The sequence below is a fragment of the Gavia stellata genome, chromosome 16 (genome assembly GCF_030936135.1).
Source record: "Gavia stellata isolate bGavSte3 chromosome 16, bGavSte3.hap2, whole genome shotgun sequence".
Taxonomy (NCBI): Eukaryota; Metazoa; Chordata; class Aves; order Gaviiformes; family Gaviidae; genus Gavia; species Gavia stellata.
This window is the reverse complement of record NC_082609.1, coordinates 10,125,090-10,139,667: the sequence shown is the minus strand read 5'-3', so window position 1 is coordinate 10,139,667 and position 14,578 is coordinate 10,125,090.

Genomic DNA, 14,578 nt, shown 5'->3' with positions numbered 1-14,578 from the left:
GGGGAGCCCTGGACACAATGGGATGTTGCATTCCCAGAGAAAGGGGAGCTGCCATGGGGTGGCTGATGCTTGGAGTTTGGGGCAGAGCACTCCTGGGATCTGTGTGCTGGCCCATAGGACAAGCCCTCTGCATGCCATGCATTGTGCTGCCTTGTCACGTGTGGCAGGGCATCCACACTTGAAGAGAGGGTCAAAAACCATTTTCTCTCTTCCTGAAGTAGTGGACAGGGCAAGACTTTGTCCTGCAGGATGAGGAGCAGTGACAGAAGCCAGCAGCAGAGCCGGCTATCACACTGAGTGCTGTCCTGAATGAGACCAGACTTGAAACTTTCCTTCTGGAAGGACAGAGCATGTGGAGGTGGGTCAGCATTGATCTGCTACCTCTTGTGGACCCTGTTGTCTAGCTCCCATGGCACAAAGTTGCTGGTGGACTGCTGGATGTATGATGGTGCAAGTCTGGCCTCTGTCATCCCATTTCTCCGCTGTTCATGGTCCCTAGCAAGCAGACTACCTCCACAGTCCTTCTGTTTTTCTCCCTCTTGTGATGGAGGGAGAATCGGAGATGGTGCTGGCCTCTGGCGAAGGAAGGTTTGGGTACCAAATGTGGAGCCAGGCTGGGGCAGTGACCTGTGTGAGCCTGGCTTTAAATCAGCAGCAGGAGCTGCTCAGAGCTGTGCCTGGCTGCTGAATGGGTTGGTTGCTTGTGTGCATCCATGCTGGTTTCAGCAAAAGCAGAATTGTTTTTCTTGGACTCTCTTGATCTTAGTACATGGGATTCTCCTTTTCTGTACCTCATGGGATTGGCTTTCTAAGGTCAAAGGCCAGCATGTGGGGCAGGGCTGGTACTGGGATGGGTGAATTTGGACCTCCAATGGGCATTTGGGACAAAGCAAGGGAAGACCAGACCTAGAATCCCCTGGCCAAGAGCTGAGCTGCAGTAATTGGCAGTCTCTGTGCAGCCAGACCCCCCCCGGAACAGGCTGAGGTTTGGCAAGTGGATCAAAGGATTTGAGTGGGAGAAGAGCAGCAGCCTGTCAGAGAAGGCTGGGGTGGCAAGGTGGAGTCTGGAGGAGAGTGTGGGTATCTTTCACTTTCATTAACTTCTCCTGCACACATGGGACTGTGAGCCAAGAGGCGGCACTGCAGACAGCACCCTGGTCCTTGCAGGGAGCCTGCTGTGGTCCCTCTCCTGCCTTGCAAAGCAGGTGGGACTGTTCTGCCTTCATCCACACCTCAACACAGGTTGCATGTGCTGCTTGGTGGTTACCTGTGGCTGTTCTGCACCACTCCTTTCCCCTGGGAAGGATTAAACTGCTGTTTCATCCTGTCATCCAAATACCTCCAAGTGGGGAAAAGCCTGGGGACCTGTTTTACAAGGGTCAAACAGATGTAAATAGCTTTTCTACAAAGATTTCTGCTCCACTTCCCCCATCCCTAATGCTGTAGCAGCCCCTGAGGTTTCTTTTTGCTTCTGTTACTGTACCCTGCTGAGGACTCGGCTCACACAGCTGGTTTTGGGCTCTCCAAGGTTTCTTCAAGAGACCAGCCAAATGTTTGTTTTATGGACACCCTTGTAACGCATATGGGTTTTCCAAGGAACAGTCAAAGGCTGGGGGGGTGGGGGAAAACTAAGAGGAACTCTTCATCTGGGTTGACTCATGCTTGTTGCTTCAGATGGTTTATTATTCATCATGTACCCATTACTGCCTGGGGCCTCCTTAGCTCCATGCTCAAGAAAGTGGTTTTTTTGCTTAAACCACATCACTGCAGTGCTGCTGAGCACTTGTTTGCTGTTGCCGTAAGTGCTTTCACTCCAAAGCTCTGGGATGAAGCAGGAGATAACTAAATTCTTCCTCCTTTTCTGTAGAAAATGGTTTTGTTCCTGGACAACCCTAGCCCACCCAGCCAGAGGAACCCTTCCTCCTGGCAGGAAAACGGTAGTGCCAAGTTAAATGGCATGCAAATATGGTGGTCTCATTTGTGGGTCCTTGCAACTACTGCTGCCAGCAAAGGGTAAGAGGGGAAGGTTAAAGTTTTGCCTGCGAGTCCTCTTGTCCTGAGCACCAGTTGGATGGAGGATAACTAAAAGAGCAAAACTAATATTGTTTGAGGATTTCCTGTGGAATGACAGGTCTGCTTTCCAGTGCTGTTGTCTTCTGTGAATAAGTGTGCTCACCTGTGTGGGCACTGCATGTTCCTGCTGTAACAGAGAGCCATCTTCTCTGGAGGTCCATGGTGCCAGCAGCAGCGATGCTGTCCAAGGATATGTGGCTCTGAAACTGGCAGTGCCATGAGGGCAGTCCCACTATGCCTGCATAGAGAAAATCACCAGAACCAGTTCTTGGGCTTTATTTTTGGTGTGAGCAGGTCCTGTAGAAGCAAAATTCAGTGATCATGTGCTAGGCCTGGGAGAGGTGGAGCTGCAGGGATGATGCTTTCAGGGAGGGAGGGTGGGCAGGAGGAAAAAGGACTTAAGGGCTCCTGGGAAGCAGTGATATCTGGTCTGCTGTTGTGCACCTGAACTATTGGAATTATACTTTTTGGGCTGGGAATCTCTACCACTGAAAACTTCTTGTTACAGAAATCATGTCCGGTGAAGAGGGATGACACAGCCTCTGCTGCAGCAGGGTGAAATAGCTGTGCAATGTAAGTTCTCCCTCACCTCCCAAACCTCAGTGCTGTTATTGTGGACCTCGCAGCAGATGAGTGTGAGTCTGGGGAGATGATGGGGGACAGTGGAATGAACCCAAGGCTCAGCTCCAGGGAAGGTGAAGAGTGTCTTGCCCTAACCACTGACTTGTTTGATGGCCCGTGGCAAATTCTGCTTTATCCATAGCCCAGCTGATGAACAACAGACGCTACTCCCAGTTGGCCCCTTCAGGCTATTGGAAAAATGATTCAGTTGCTATAAAGCCCCTAGGAGTTGATGGCCAGTTACATAAATGGTGGGTCTTTGTACACCCTAATGGAAGGGCAACACCTGGGGCTCTGTGTGCAATTAGGTGGGAAGCTGATCAGATAGCACCTTTCCAACCAGCTGTTATTGTGGGAGGGATAACTTAATTCCAAAGGTAAGTCCTAAAATAGAAGTCAGGGAAGTAAGGTAATGGCAAAACCATGCTTTGGGGTGCGTGAGATCCTGGGCTAGGACAGAGCAGTCTGCTGAGAAAGGACAGGTTGGTTATCATCTTGCCACCAAAATCCTTATAACCCCTGCTTGCTGAGTGTGCCCTGTTGTCTACAACACAAATGACCCAGTTTGAGTGGACTAGTTAAATCTTTCAGCTATACTGATGAAACAGAATATAAAGTATCTCAGACTGTGCAAAGCATCTTTTCACTTAGATTCACTTAATTTGTGAAGTGCTGAGGCTAGAAGTGAAAAATGGAACTCATGATAGAGAAGTCAAGTTCACAAATGTCCTGAAGTTATTCAAGCATCTGGAGAGTTGTTCTTTATTCAGGCCAGGGCATGGACTTTCCCCCATCTCTTAGGGTTCCTCTTTGTTTTTTGATGCTTTTGAGAGCTGTCTTCAGTCTTGCTTATTAATCCTGTCTACTGCAGTGGTGCCACAGGGAGCCACTGCTGCTGGCATGATGAGCTTTCAGTCTAATTTGAAACAAGATGTAACAAGGGAACACAACCTGGAGTGGGAGGCAGAGGGTGTAATGAGATCCCAGGTTTGATAGCCTGCATGTTGCACAACATGGTGTGTTGGAGTGCCTTGTTTTCAAACCTTGGGTCCCTTTTTGTAAGTTTTGGGGAACAATATCAACCCGAAGGTCAAGATCAATATGTGAAGAATAACAGTGTTGGTTCCCGCTGGCCCTGAACTATTAATTTGCCTGTATTTTTGGAGATGGAGAAACTCAGTAGAGGTGGGTTTTAGACCCTGGTGCACAAAGGGTTCGGTGTGTGATGCCTGTGGAGAAGTTATCAAAAGGAACTTCAAAGATTGCTAGTGCTGTTGGAGCAGTAATGCAATATGATGCAAAACTGAACAAGAGCAGCCAAAGCAGGGGGCTGCAACTCTGGGGAAATTTAAAGGTGAGGAGGGCAATGCGCTGGTTTTAACGGGAACACAGGGAGTTATTAAAGGAAGGATGAGGGATAAACAAGGATGGAGCTCATCAGATGCTTTTAAAATGTAGGACGTGGGAAAACTGGGGGAAATGTGTTGGCATGTATCCCAGGCTGCACTGATTTATTTTTAAGTGAGGAATCTATCATTATGATATGTAAAGACTTACAGCAGCTGTTCTCTGTGCAGGGATGTGAAAGTCTGGGCATCCTGGGAGAGAAGTGGCTCTTGCCTCTCGCTATACCTTATTCTTCCACAGTAAAAAGTGATCAGCCCCTCCCTGCCAAAAGTGAAGTGCCAAATATTTCCCCTTGATTTATTCCTTTTACATTTAGCTTCCCTCTGCCCTTGCAGCTTGTTCTAGTTCAAAATGTCTGCAATTACCCTGGTACTAGGGATTTGACTAGGGTGTTGTGACTCATGAAGTTTGGCTTCATCAGTTCAAGGCAGGTAGCAAGCCAAAAGGACCTCATTAGCTTGGCCATGTTTATTTGGAAGCATGGGTGGCATTGGGAGCTGTGTTGCCCTTTTACAAGGGTTTATTTGGGCTCCACACTTCAATTAATAAAGCTACTAAAGGTAGAATTGAAGTCGCAGGGGGAAGAGTAAAGGATCCCTTGTGAGGAGGAAACTATCCAACTCTCCCTGTGGAGACCTGGCATGGGGAGATCTGATGGGCTTTGGGGTCAGAGCTGTGTGTCTTTTTCCAACCTTGGCCATGAGACTGGCTGGGGCTCAGGTAAAAGCAAAGCATGTGGTTGTTGGTTGGCTGCAGGGAGAAGAGACCCTGTCCCTGGCTCTGCTTTGGCTCCTGAGAGCTAGTCCATCAGTGGTTTGTGTGGATGTCAAGGTTCAGCTCTCCCAGGCAGCAGGCAAAGGGATTATTTCTATCATGCATAAAAAGATTGCAGGGTTTGGCATCTGCTTTGAGGTTCTTGCTGCCAGGCTTAGTAAAGAGGCTTAGGAGTGCTCAAACCAGGGAAATAAATCTGCTGCACCTCTTATCAAAAATAATGGATAGTAGGCTTCAAAGGAAGAGGAAAATCTTTGTTTTGTAGCCTACTTACGTGTCTGGTCTGACTGATTCTCAACCCTGTGTCTTTGTACTGGTGTAACAGTCTGTGGGAAAATAAATAGAAACCGATATGTCTAGGAATAGATCTGGCGAGTGGGTGGGACACCTCCAATGCTGGGGAGGCTCTTCAAAGAGAGGAAATGTCATCTCCACCTGGGTTGCTGCTGCAGGCTGCTGAGGGGCAGGGCTGTGGCTCTTGGGATCGCATGTGGCTGCCCGAGGGGGATTTTTATTGGGCAATCATGGTAATTAGCAAGCACAAGTTTTTCCACGTACCAAACATTGTCAAGGGCAGTAATTCAGCCCCATGCTTGTTATTGTAGTGAGTATTGGGCAGGAGTGTCCTGGGAATTTGTCACATCCCAAGGGGGGGAGCCTGTCAAAGTGTCCTCGGCTTGCTGATGTTGGCTTGCCACCCTGAAACAAAGGGCTGATGAAATAGCATTAGCCAACCTGATCGCTAATGAGGGCAAAAGAACATCTGGAGCCAGGATTTGTTTATAGCTCTTTGTTTTGTCATTGTTAGGGAGACAGAAGAGGAAGTATCACTCAGAATGTAAATCATGACATCCAAACAAAGGGCTGACATCTGGGTGTGATTTTGGATTTCATGTACTGGGAATCTCCTGAGGTTTATAGCCCAAAATTTTAGCCCAAGATATTGGCAATCCATCCTGTTTTCAGAAGGTTTAGTGTCACTTCAGGACAGGGACAAAGAGGCAGTCCAGATGTCTAGACCAGAACTGGCATGTGCTGAGAGTTGAGAATGTCCACATCAACCTTGAGAGCCTGCACCAACTTGGGATAGCAGCTCCTGTACCTGGCTGCTGGGTCTGACCGCAGTTGGCCGTAGGTGCTGAGGGGAATAAACAGGGCAAGCACAAAGTAATTCTTCCTGTGATAAAGCTTCATGTGGCTTAGGGACTTGCCAGCCAGAGGCTGCATCTCCATCATCACGTTTAATAGCCACTGATGGACCAGTCCATGAATTTGTTTAATTGACTTTTGACTCCCTTGATATGTTTGGCATCCACAACATCCTGGGGCAATGAGTTCCACAATGCAATTAGATTGTATGGGGAGGGGAAAAAAAACTTCCTTTTGTTTGTTTAACTCTACTATAGGATAATTTATTTAGTATCCCTTAATTCTAGTGCTATGAGTAATCCTGAACAACATCTACTGTTCATTTTTTTCTGGGTCACTCCTGATTTTGTGGACTCTGTCATAACCGTACCTGGCTCTGTAGCCTGTTTTCCACCATAGGAGTTCCTGTGAATTTAGGCAAAATCCCTTCCTATTTCTGTTCCTCTCTGTGCCCTGTGTAGTTCTCTACATCCCTGTTGTGATGATGAGGAAGGCTGTGGTGCCACAATTGCAGAATGATGCATCTGGGCAGACCCAGCAGTCATACACCAGCATGATAGAAATAATTTGTTTTATCCTCTCTCTGTTTCTTAACAGTTCCTATCAGGTGCTAAACCTTTCTGATTGCTGCTCAACAATGAGGTGACATTTATTTGTGTCTTTACCCACAATGTGTCCATAATACACCCCTGACAGTGATTGCTAATGCAGAGCTGTAATATGCAGGTATAGTATAACTAGCTTTTCCCCGTCTGCATTTTTCAATACTGAAATCTCTCTGCCACTTTCTTGTCCAGCCACTGTGTCATGAGTGACTTATGCTTTTCTCTCAGTTGACTTGAAGCTTTGAACTCTTCTGAATCATTCCATTTGTCCCTTTGCTAATTGCCTTTTCAGAGTCATTTGTAAAAAGCTGAGCTGCAGGGATTCCTGTTTAGTCTCACCTCCACTGGGAGAACTGACCTCTTCTTTTGCGTTAAAAATGAAAGCAGTAATAAGCTTCTACTTTATGGTACCTTGCTTTCTTCAGAAGCTTTTAGAGGAGGTATCTTCAAATTGTTTCATTAGAAAAAAGTTCATTGTGTCAAGCAGTGCCATTGCTTGCCCACACTTGGGGGAACTCCAGTGGATTGATGAGACAGGACTTGCCTCCCCAAAACCTGTGATGAGTCTTCCCCAGTCTGTCGCTTCACTCTGTACTTACTGCATTATTCTGTTTATATGAGCTTTCCTCCCTTTCCCCCAAAAGTGTGGTGCAGAGCTTGAGCTGGATGATGGCATGTTCGAGCTCCTTCAGTGCTGCTGGGGGGGGGGGTTAATCCCTGACTGTGGCTCTGTGTTACTGAGATTTATCAGTTTATTGTGAATAAGAGTTAATTTAGCTTTTCTGCTACGGTATTATCTTCCTTGGAGGTTCCCTTAGCCCTGTGATCGTGGATTCTCCAATGTGTTTTGTTATTAATGCCTGTGAGTTGGAAAATTTTGCTCAGACTCTTTGGTGTATTTTGGCACAGTTGCAGACTTTACGTTTTGGATTTTGTTTTTATATTGTCATTATTTGGACAGTGCTTCTACTTAGAAAGCCTCATTTTACTGTTAATTGCACCACTTTGTTAGGCATGCTAGCTTTTATTCTAATTTTTTTCCCTTAAGAGATGCACGTTTACTCTAACGACTTCTTCAAATGATCTTGCCACCTCCTGGGTGTGTTTTTGCTTACTGGCTTTTCCTTTTTAATTTTCTTTGAAGAAGCATTTGTGTTTTTAGGCAGCTCCCTCTTTGCAGGTTAAATGTACAGTAGCAGGCTTGCGGGGCTACTTTCAAGAGTTGCTTTTAAGGTGCAAAAAGCCACTGCCAATACACTTGAAATCAAACCCACTAGTTCCTGGGTACTGCTCATACATGCTGAAGAAGAGGCTCTTTGCTTCAAAGGTCACTAATTGCTGCAGGAGGGAGCAGTAGCTTTCCATCTTAAATGCAGACATCTTTCCCTCCTGTCAGTCACTCCATCTGTACAAGGAGATGGACATCTTTTGTTGTTTGCATTTGCATCCTCTTACATCCATCACAGCCTCACTCATCTCCCTTAAGGTTTTGCAGTTGTTGCCCTGCTCTGGATGGGTGGATGATGGAGTAACTCTGATACTATAATGTCTGGGCATGGGACTGCAATCCTAGGGACTCTGTGGCACTTGTTAATACAGTTAACTTGGTTGTGCTCTTCAAGCTCTCTTTAATGTATGCCTTAATGCTAGCTCCTTGATGCTCAGCTCCTCCACCTGCACAGACTGCTCTCATTCCTGTATAATTTGAACGCACTCATTACCATGTCCCGCTGCTTATCTTCCTTCCACTGGGTTTCTGAGGTGCTGGTTATGTTAATAGCCCCATCTGAAACCAGGGCACTGCTGTTCAGTCACCTTGCTTTTTAGACCGTTGGTGCTTGGATAGAAATGCATACATAGTGTCCTATTGTCTCTCTGCAGGCCTGAGAGGGATGTCTGGGGCTGCAATCTGCTGTTTCCTCCCTGACTGTTTTTGGCTTCTCTCCTATCCTTTTATTCAAGGATACAAAATTTCAATGACTTCTCCATTGGAGACTGCATTTTCCCAAACATGTCTTGTCAAACTGTTGGCTTTCCCACAGTATTTAGTTTAAAAGACCTTCTTTATGTGCCAGTAGCCATTTTCATTTGGATTTGTACTTGGATCTTTACTGTATAAGCTCTACCTATTCAAGTCTGTCTTCAAGGTGTTATATTCTGAACCTTGCAATGACTCTGAATTTCATTATAGGGCACTGGGGGAAGCATTTCTGAGCATGTTACTGTATTGGTCCTGGCCTTTAGCCTGCTAGCTACTAGCTAAATCTTGTCTTCAAGGTTGTTCTCTCCATCCTGCATTGGTGGTGACCATGTGGATCACGCCATGAGTTCTTCCCCAGCTCAGAGTAAGGGGGCAGTCCAGATGTGAGACCACCCTGTTAGCATCCAGCAGGCAATTGATGTTCTGGTCCTCAGTTGTCTGTTTCCATTGCACTGACCTTTTTCATCCAATTGACAGATTTCCCTGTTTTCAGAGGGTTATCCTTAGTATGAAAGAATACACCTCCCTCCTCAGTTTTTTGGAGCTGCTGGTCTGCATGAGCGTCAATGGTGTTCTCAAACGTGTCACAAGTATCTCTCTGGTCCCAGTAGACATCCAGTTTGGCTGTTCTTGCTACAGGACTTGGCAGTTTGTCTTTGAGGTCCATGGGCACCCTTCACAATGTGCAGACCTGAGTGATCTGCCCATGACCAGCCCTAACACATGTGCACAAAGCTGTCCAGCTGTGTATGTGCAATGAAGTCTAATGCAGCTCAAATCCTCAGCATGGATCCTCTGCTTGGGCCTTATGATCCCATTAAAATAGACTGAATGGGATGATCATCTGAAGAGTCTTCAGACATCCACTAAACAGGGATAGACTGGGTCAATTATTTCCTTGAACATTACCATAATCAGGTGTAAATGCTTAGACTTTTCTCTTTTTACAGGATTTTTGCACCTTTTCAAGGTTGTTCCTTTTTGAGAGGTCCTACAGATATCCAGCAAGAAGCTATAGGGATGTCTTCCATTCCTGAGCAAAACTTAACAGTTTGTCCTGTTCCTCAGTGGCAAGGTGAATTCATGTCCTGTCACTTAGTGATTCGAAACCCCTCCGTTACATTCTCATCACAAATTCAGGATCCCTTATGTAGAATGTGCAGTGAATTCTGGGCATTCTACTAAATCACATAGTCTAAACATCGCACACAAGCTTGAAATATAACTCCATGCAATGTAAATGTTCATTTTGAATGTGTCTGGGATGTTGCAGTGACTTGCAGTCATTGTTGCAGTGATTTGCATAATTTAAGTGAGATATTTTGGTTTTATGTGAAATGTGGAGTATAGAAAAGTTTTGCTTCATTCTCAAGCATCTTATTTGGCCTGAAAATTTTTTAACTCCCCTCAACTTTTGGGTTTTGGGTTTTTTTTCTGGAATTGCTAGTGAACAGAAAGTGGGTATTAGCACCACTATAACCATGGTACAGTGTATGTTCAGTTAGGAGAAAATATTACCACAAAAGTTGCTGAGATTTCTTAGTAAATGAGACTTATTATTTGCTTGTTATTAATTAAATCTCCAGCCTGAAGATATGCTAATTATCTTAGACATCAGTCTAATCTCTAGGAGAGCATCTTCAAAAGCATGTGGAAAAAGCCTAGGGCATATGGATATGGTATTTTTTATTTTATTTGATGCCATACCTTGAAAACAAATAATTCCATTCAACTGCTTGCTTTTGTAAACCTGGTGATGGGTGTAGCTCTTAGGGTGGGATTTAAACGAGTTAGCTGCAGCCAGAGGATTGTTTTGAGTTAATTCTTATTTCACTCAGAGCAGTGATTTATTTTTTAACCTTTTCTTTCAGCTTGTAGATGCTTCTGGATGCCTCCCAGGGAAGGTGTAATTCCTTAAAAATTCCCATTAAGTGTGTTATTACATAGCTGATGGAAACTGCTTTTCTTTGTTAACCTCTCATAAACCATGTAGCAGCAGTCCAGAGATTCCCAGAGACTCATGGATTTGGGGCAGAAAGTCACTGGATAAAATTGTCTTGGCCAAACATCAAGACTAGACTGAAAATTTGCTGGTGACATGGAATGTCCTGGACTGCTCTTCCCCTGCACTGTTAAATGGTCACCCCTTGTTTCCAGCCTGACATTGCCTAGTTGTGGCTTCTAGCCTTCGGATGCTGTTATTCCTCTGCCAGACTAAGGAGCCCATTAGCTGTGATAGGCCAATCAAGCATCTCCTAATTGATCTAGTGATGTGGTTACTAGTGACAACAGGCAGATGAACTTGATGACCCAGGAGGTCCTTTCATCTTCTGTGCTCCTTGGAGGTAGTGCAGTGTTAATGCCAGAGTGAATCATGGGTGTATCTCTGTCCTGCATCTTTGGAAGCAGGCTCCATGGCATCTCCAACAACTGTGATTAACAAGGCAAAGCGTGTGTCTTAAAGTCAGCACACAAGGCAAACAGCCCGTGGGACCAAACATGTATGGCAATGAATACAAGAAGAAAACAGCATTTGGACACTGGTAGTTGTATGCTGCATCTGGTCCTGAGCCAGTGATGGGTAGAGAAATTTTTCCTAATATCCAGTCTAAACCTCGGATTCAGAAGGGAGAGAAAGGGAGAGGAGTCTGCAAATGCAGGAGACCTACCTTGCTACAAGTAGAGACTTACTGAAATTAAGGGGGAGTTCTTGATGCAGCAGCCCTGCTCCCCAGCACCAAGGCTCTGTCTGGGCTGTCAGTCACTGGGCTCCCTGTTTCAGTGCTGCAAAGGGGAGGTCGTCTTTTTGGTTCACACTGTATGTAAAGTATAGCCACGTGTGTACAGAAGCGCTCATGTGCAACAGCTGGTGTGTGGCATCCTCACTCCATGATCAGCTCCCACAAAAGGTGCAAATGCAAGCTTTAGGCAAAATTACTAAAGCCTGTTGAGAAGGCTCCATTCCTGCAGCCCAAATGTTGGATTATGGCCTTATTTTCAGTTGGGGAAACAAAGAGTGAGTACAATTGCAGCCCTGGAAGGTACCACAGGCTGGGAGATCCCAGCAGTCCAGCAGGAAAGACAATTTTGCTGTTGGTCTTGCAGCATCATGGACAAACACTTGGATTATGTTCAGCTAAGACATCGGATATTTTGGGATACCCATGGGAGCTGGGCTCCTTTGCTGCATACTGCCTATTCGAAGTTTTATTGGTTTTACCCTTCTGCCAGCCACTGACTGGTGATGAAAAGGGCCAGATCATGATCTAGATTTTCCTTGGAAAAAAAAAACCTGAAATAGCACTGGTTCAGGTCTTTCCCTGGCCTTGTTTCAGCTCTGGGATGCTGTTGGTGTCTGCTGCATGCCACTCCTGCTAGCCAATTTGTGCTAATCAGTTGCTGCTGGTGAACACGTTGCTTCTGGCTGCTGTCATTAAGCATTTGTTAGCTGATCTGCTCCACCACTCGACTGGCGACCCGGCTGCAATGGGATGCTTATTAAGTTGGGTATGGGTGCACAGGCTGGTGTGTTGTGTGAAACGGTGTTATTAAATGCAAGCGAAAAGCCACAGGTAGTTAAAGGTAATCAGGTAAACCTCAGGGCTTCCTGTGGTGAGCACGTTCCTGCAGCAGGGATAACAGAGCTCTGCGTGTGGATGAGTGCCTATGGAAAAGGCATGGTTTATAACAGTCCTTGGGGAAACAGGTTGGGTTAAATGTGTGCTGAACTCCTGTGAAGCGCATCTGCTTGACAAGCAGACGAAAGGACTCTGAGGATGGTTTGCAATGGCTGAGGGAGTACTTCAGACAGCACCAAACAGGATGAAAGACCCACAAACACTTTGGGAAAGGTTCTTTCCGCCTTGTTGATGGAGGGTGAGTGGGAGGCGAGAGAAGTGTAAAACAAAAAGGGAGACCACGGTGTAGGTGCAGTCCCTGGTGATGTAGAGAAGGAAGACAGGTTACTCCTCTCTTCTCTAGGAGAAAAGCTGAAAAAGCCCCCAAGACTGCCATGGCAATCAGCCGTGTCTGCTGGAGATTCTGGAAGGTGCCTTAGCTCAGCAGATCACCCGTCAGTGAGTCTTTAGCACTCTTCTGGGAGGCATGATCCATACCTGTAGGAAAGTCCAGAGGCAAGCCAGACCTATGGGGTGGGAAGGACCTGGACCATGTGTTCCTGGGCATGGTATGCCCCAGCTCGCTGGCCATGTGGACAGATGCTTGATGGGGTTTTTCTTCAGCCTTTCTGCAGTTCAGAGCAACCTCTTCTCTGCTCAGCATGAGCAGAGTTGCTGGTGTCTGGCCAGAAGGTATTGTGTAGACAAGTCCTGGTGTTGGACACTAAAGAGGGCTTTGCTGTGGGACACTAATGTTGGCAGTCTTACGTTTGTGTGTAAGGGAAGCCATGCTAGCTGGAATTTGTATGGTGTGCTAGTACTGTTGCCAGGAAGGGCCTGGCAAACGCTCCCGGCAGAGCATAGGGATTATTAGTTCAGCAGCGAGCATATTAGCTGAAAATCAGGTACAAACTTGCAAGGGATTTGATGACTGCAGGCTTGCACTGTGGAGTATTTGACCACAGTGCAGAGGAGCAGACTCCAGGGTTACATATTGAATGCCTGCATGAAACTTGGGTTTTGGTGTGTGAGCAGAGACAGCTGAGCAGTGAGGACTGAATGGAGATGGTTTCTTTAAGTGTGTTAGACCTAAAGTGATTCCCAAAAATCCTGATGTATTTCTGGTGATTCCTCTTCCCTCTGAAGCATCCAGGGCTGTGCTATTAGCTTTGATAAGGCTGAACTATTCCTTTAGCAAACAGAGTGATGCTATTGAAGGTAACGATGCTGTTTGACAGCATGCCTCCCTTTCCCCTAGAAAGGTGTTTAAACCTTTTTTCATCTCATAAATGGACAAGTCTACTCTTCCCTGGGTACTGCCACATCATCAGCACATTGGGGAAAGGTTACACAGTGGCTGAAAACTAATAGTTATGGGTGCCTTGATGTTCTGTGGCTTTAGATTTAAAAATAGGGGGGTTTGACCAAATGCAAATATTCATGTCAGTTGTATGCCCTCTCCTAAATTTGAGGGATATGGAAGGAGAAACAGAAGGTCATGGAAAATCCATAGTTCTCATACAACTGAAAGTAGAATATGTTTGTAGTTGCTTATTTTTTTTAGTGGGAAGTTGATAGTTTTCTTTGGAAATTATCCCTGTTGGCTTGCAAGCAGCTCTAGTTGGAATCAATGGCACCAGATGCCTGTAGTAATGCCACTGTTGTCCTCTTTCAGATACATGCACAGAAACGCCTTATTTTCAGTTATCTTGCACGGGGAAAAAAATTCAGGGTCCAGTCTTCCCATAGGTTCCTCCAGAGGAACCACTGGTGCTGGGATGGATCACACGCATGGCTAAAGGTACCTGCCACAGGCTGGCTGTGGGATAGGGTAGAGATCAGAGTTTCATGGCGCAATTAGCGGAGCGGGGCGTGGTGATACTATAATCTGAGAGCAACCAACACCCACGTGGGGTGTGGTTTTGGCCTCCTGCGATGGGTACTGGCACTTAAGCCACCACACCCTGTGGCCAGTTCCAGCACTATAGAGCCTTTGCTACTGATAGAACATAAATAGTAATTTTGTAGAGGAAAAACACCATGTTCTTGTTCCTCGTTGTTCAGGTGGGGATGGCTGGTGATGAGGGTTGTTGGGTGACATGGAAGGGCTCAGCCCTCACTGGGAGGCAGGTTATTGGTACCCCTCGTTGGAGTGGCACTTACAGGGTCCAGCTGACAGCACAGGATGGGGAAATGTTACTCAAACAGGTCATTTCGTGCTGCTTGGTCCTTTGTTCACTGTGCTCATGGGCTCTCTAGGCACTCTTGCTGTCCCCAGGAAAATAATCGTAGGACAGATTTTTCTTCCTCTGAAATGCTGCTGTTTCAGCAGCCCAGTGACAGTCATTGTC